The sequence below is a fragment of the Pseudorasbora parva genome, chromosome 10 (genome assembly GCF_024679245.1).
Source record: "Pseudorasbora parva isolate DD20220531a chromosome 10, ASM2467924v1, whole genome shotgun sequence".
NCBI lineage: Eukaryota > Metazoa > Chordata > Actinopteri > Cypriniformes > Gobionidae > Pseudorasbora > Pseudorasbora parva.
The window spans coordinates 20029281-20034804 of NC_090181.1; the positions used below are offsets into that span (position 1 = coordinate 20029281).

The 5524-nt window shown below is 34.2% G+C and overlaps 1 long non-coding RNA gene across 2 annotated transcripts; it reads left to right on the plus strand.

The window, feature by feature from the left end:
- Positions 1-668: 668 nt before the first annotated feature.
- Positions 669-5183, plus strand: LOC137091202 (uncharacterized). Of its 2 annotated transcripts, none has more exons than XR_010908043.1 (8): positions 669-1466; positions 1885-1978; positions 2054-2163; positions 2301-2401; positions 2844-2934; positions 3013-3128; positions 3264-3358; positions 4352-5183. It is a non-coding gene; the product is annotated as an uncharacterized lncRNA (long non-coding RNA). The 2 variants fall into 2 exon arrangements; XR_010908044.1 differs by having other exon boundaries at positions 743-770.
- Positions 5184-5524: the final 341 nt, after the last annotated feature.

Sequence of the window (5524 nt, forward strand, 5' to 3'; positions counted from 1 at the left end):
AAGGGAAATATAAGTAGAAAGTGAAACGTGTTAACAAAAATACATATTATTTGTGCCGGCAAATTAAGGACCTTACACATGGATTTTCATATTTCTAAGCTGGAAACTAGTGTGAAAAAAATAGTCTCCATCGCATTAGACCAGGACTGAGACTTAAAGTGATAGTTCACCCAGAAATGAAAATTACCACAGGATTTCCCATGATTTACTCACCCTCAAGTCATCCTAAGTGTATGTGACATTCTCCTTTCAGACCAATAAAATAGGAGTTATATTTAAAAAAAAAAAAAAAAAAAAAAAAGACCTGGCTAATCCAAGCTTTAATAGCAGTAACTGTTGCTCTGTTTTTGAAATGTCCATAAAAGTGCATCCGTCCATAATATAACATGCTCCACACAGGTTAATGGGGTTAATGAAATTAATCGATGCATTTGTGTCGAAAAATAAGAAAAATATCCATATTTAAAACTTTAAAGTATTATCTACACTGTAAAAAATCCAACTTGCAAATTGTTGACTCAGTTTCAGATTTTAAGTTGAGTGGACAAATTTTTGACCACAATGTTGAGTTTACTTATAAGGACGATTTCACTGCAAGTTTACTAATATGTCGTCCACTGAACACAAACAAGTAAGTTGAGAAAATGTAATGTTTTAATTTATTCATAACTTCCCGTCATCGCGCATGCGCAGAATGTCAGCGCTGTATCTTGCACGGGGTTTCCTCCTTCAACCACGCTTTGGAAGGGACTGGATTTCATCTGGTTGAGGTAAGTTTTCTTTAAGCTTTATGAATAATTTAAGCTACATATATGGCACACCTTGTTTGTTAAATGTTAAAAGACTAAACTCATACTAAAGCATGTGGTGATTAGTTATCTTGTTTGTTATCTGTTATGTTCGGTGATCCTGTTAGCAATCTGTTAACATTTGAAGGTATATATCAACATATACAGCTAGAGTATGGCTGGATGGACTATATTTTTAATGGAGACTATATAAAATGTAGGCCTATTTTGCTAGAGATTGTACACGTAGCACAGTAACGTCTATTTAAAGCTTCACTTTGTAATAAACTTTTTTTATGTTCAAAATTGACGAAATAGATACAATGAGCAAGTACTTTATGAATCCATTTTTTAAACCGTGTTTTTGTCTTATTTTGAATCATTACGCTACACCTATAATACATGTTTATTTTGGGACTATTTTAGCTCAGTCGGCGTCGATGCGGAGTAGCACAATACTTTCGGCGTGACTCGTCCTCATAGACATAAACAGAGAGAAGTAGCTCCGACTACAATGTTCTTCCGCAAGACGCATGCACACCGTTTTGTTTTGATTAACGCGCGCCAAAAGTTACAGCTTCAACGTTATTGACAACTTAGACAAGTGTGAGGAAACATGCTTGAACGAGAAAAGAATAAGAAGGACGTGCATGATGTTAAAAATGTTAAAGACAGCATGTAAGTGCTAATCTTTTGTGTTTATTGCAATTTGATAGTGAAACATATACCCAATTTTGTCAAAAAGCTCACAGTGGGTAGCATTACCTTAAACACAGTAGGTTATATCTTAATTGAACATAAATAATTTAGTGAATCCAAGATGTTTTAGTAGGATGTTTTTGATATGTGCTTTAGCTCTTAAAGTGAAAGCAATCTAAGTACCTGCCGTCTTGTGTATATATTGTTACTCAAACAACAAGACAACATCACTTAATGCTCTTTTGTATCTTTATAAATACATTTATATTTAATTAATACAGTGAAGACTATGCATTGGGTTGTAATATCTTTTTATTATTCCATTTCTGTAATGCTACATGATAAATTAACATACTGTAACTGCTTTTGCGTTTGTTTTTGTATTTGTCCTGTTTAGAAAAGAAAGAAAAAAAGCACCAACATCAAACATCAGTGATGCATTGACAAAAATCTGGCAGATGTGCAAAAAATGTGACCTTTTGAAAGATCAGGTGAGTTTATTATTTTTAGATCTAAATGAAGTGTACACTTAATTTTTACTGTTTTAACAAAGTTTTTTTTTTCAGGGTCTGTGCTGAGTATTACAGGAGAGCACCTTTTCCCTTCGTTGGATGAACACACATCTAGTTGTACAGAGAATGGAGATGAGATGAAGTTCTTACAACTTGAACATCAGGTAATTGTTTAGCATGTGATATATGTTTGATTAAAGGTTGAATGGTGTCATCGCTCTGTCAAGCTAAGTCCCATGCCTCTCTTTTTGGATATAACTTGGATATAACTTGTTCCATATTTGTTTTTTCTGTCTTTCAGTCACATACACTCTATTGTACTTGCTCAAAGAAAGGCCACAACTTTCAGAGGGACCTTTGTTTATGAGAGAAAATTTTGGAAACATCCTGAAGACTTGCCTGGTAAGATGATGTGTGTCATCATCAGCATATACACTCATGCCTGAAATACTTCACCTGTTCACCTGTTTATCAGGTCTATTTTGTCAAAAAGCTCACAGTGGGTAGCATTACCGTAAACACAGTAGGTTATGTCTTAAGTGAACATAAATAATTTAGTGAATCCAAGATTTTTTAGTAGGATGTATTAGATATGTGCCTTAGCTCTTAAAGGGACAGCAATCTACGTACCTGCTGTCTTGTTGTTACTCAAACAACAAGACAAAATCACTTAATGCTCTTTTGTATCTTTATAAATACATTTATATTTAATTAATACAGTGAAAACTATGCATTGGGTTGTTTTCACATTGTATTATTCCATTTCTGTAATGCTACGCGTTAAATTAACACACTGTAACTGCTTTTGTGTTTGTTTTTGTATTTGTCCTGTTTCAAAAAAAAGAAAAAAAGCAACAACATCAAACATCAGTGATGCATTGACAAAAATCTGGCAGATGTGCAAAAAATGTGCAAAAAACCTTTTGAAAGATCAGGTGAGTTTATTATTTTTAGATCTAAATGAAGTGTACACTTAATTTTTACTGTTATAACAATGTTTTTGTTTTTTTCAGGGTCTGTGCTGAGTATTACAGGAGAGCACCTTTTCCCTTCATTGGATGAACACACATCTAGTTGTACAGAGAATGGAGATGAGATGAAGTTCTTACTAGACCAACATGAACATCAGGTAATTGTTTAGCATGTGATATATGTTTGATTAAAGGTTGAATGGTGTCATCTCTCTGTCAAGCTAAGTCCCATGCCTCTCTTAGGATATAACTTGGATATAACTTGTTCCATATTTGTTTTTTCTGTCTTTCAGTCACTCCATTGTACTTGCTCAAAGAAAGGCCACAACTTTCAGAGGGACCTTTGTTTATAAGAGAAAAGTTTGGAAACATCCTGAAGACTTGCCTGGTAAGATGATGTGTGTCATCATCAGCATATACACTCATGCCTGAAATACTTTACCTGTTCACCTGTTTATCAGGTCCTTTTAGGTATACAAACTTATCATTTGCTCTCTGTCAGCCAAAAGGCAGAGTAAAGAGATGAAAGCAGGGTACAAAGTCATGGTAAAAAATACTAAATTGAAAAATCATATTTGAATCTTTCTCAGTGATCAGTTTGATTTCATCTGAGAGCACAAATTCAACAAGTTGTTGTTGAATCAGCATTGTAATTACATCAATGCTGAAATGGCTTCTAACAGCACAGGTTCAGGTGTGGCAGTGTTTGGGCTTGGGAAATATATTATGTTTATCAGTTTTAGTTCAATGGCTGAATTTGAACAAGCTTAAAAGGTTAGTTCAACTAAAAATGAAAATTAGCCCATGGTTTGTTCACCCTGAAGTCATTCTAGGAGTATAGGACATTCTTCATATACGCAGAGTTAAATAAAAAATATCATGGCTCTTCAAATCTTTATAATGGCATTGAATGGTGGTTTCTGTTTTGAAGTCCATAAAAGTGCATCTATCCATCATAAAAGTGTATCATTCATTCATTCATTCAAGCGAAGTAGCGTGTTTGTGTAAGAAAAATATCCATACTTAAAACTGTATAGACTAAAATCTAAAATATCTAGCTTCCAACGGTATGCAAGTCAACATGCGCTTGTGTGTGGGGCAGTTATATGATGGATAGAATAGCTGATGGATGGGTAGGTAAAAATGCGCTTTTTAATATATAACTCTGATATAACTCTGACACAAAGAAAGTTATATAGACCTAGGATGGCTTGAGGGTGATTAAATCATGGTCTAATTTTCATTTTTGTGAGGAACTAACCCTTTATAATCAGGGCCACCTTTACTTTTCAAATAAAGTTACATGAGCATGTTTAGGAACACACTGAACACACTGTGGTCCACTGGAAAATCCCTAATTTTATGCTTATTTCTATTGCAGGACATAGAGCCAGGATAAAGGGAGAAGATGAGGATCTAAACCATCTTTGAAAGTGATGCCACCATCCACTCAAACCCAAATATAAGGTGCCTCTCTGTAGTACTAAGAGCAGATTGGACCAGGTAATGTGCAATACCTTTGCTGCAATTGTTACTAAATATTTTTTTCAAAAGTGTTTAATGTTCTTGACCCCCAGTGCTCAGCAAGAGTCTGGTCCTTAAAAAAATTGCTGCAGTCTTTATGGATAATCATAAGGTTGAGCATTTATTTATTTATTTCAATTTGTACTCTAATTTAGTGCATAATCTTTTTTTGTTTATAAATATTGAAGAGTGGAGTAGAAGTTCATCACCTTCTAATGTACCTATTGGAGACAGAAAATGCTGTTTTGCAGAATTGTCAATAAAAATTTTCTGTAATGATGGCAATGTATTTTGTATTGTGTTGTATTTTCACTGTGGTTTGTTCTGGCTGCATTTGGATTCTTAATGTGGTGGGTACACAAGTATCTGGGTTAGATATTTGAAGAAAGTTGAACCAACTTACAAAAAGTACAACGTTGAGTTAACTTAAAAAAATAAAGCAACCAGCTGCAAAGCATTTTTGAGTTTACTGAACTCCAAGACCTCTGAAGTTGTGCTAACTTGTTTCTTTGAGTTGGACTGGTAAGTTGAAAAAGTTGAACCAACTTTTTGGTTTCAAAGTTGAACCAACTTACAAAAAGTACAAAGTTGAGTTAACTTAAAAAAATAAAGCAACCAGCTGCAAAGCATTTTTGAGTTTACTGAACTTCAAGACCTCTGAAGTTGTGCTAACTTGTTTCTTTGAGTTGGACTGGTAGTTAGATGGACTTACTGAGTAAAGTATAATTAACTTAATCAAATAAGTTTAGTGAACTTTCAAAAATGATTTGGCATAACTTCAACTACTGAAGTTGAGTAAACTCAAAAATGCTTTGCAGCTGGTTGCTTTATTTTTTTAAGTTAACTCAACTTTTTTTTTTTTACAGTGTAGCTTCCGGCTGATCACCTTCCGTATTCAACTTATGGGAAAAGTGTAGTGCCTCTCGAAGTTCAAAATGCTTACGATACGTCTGATGAAATTACACACCAGTTAGTGTTCGTTAGACTTTTGAACTTCAAGAGGCACCAAACTTTTTGAATACGGAAGACG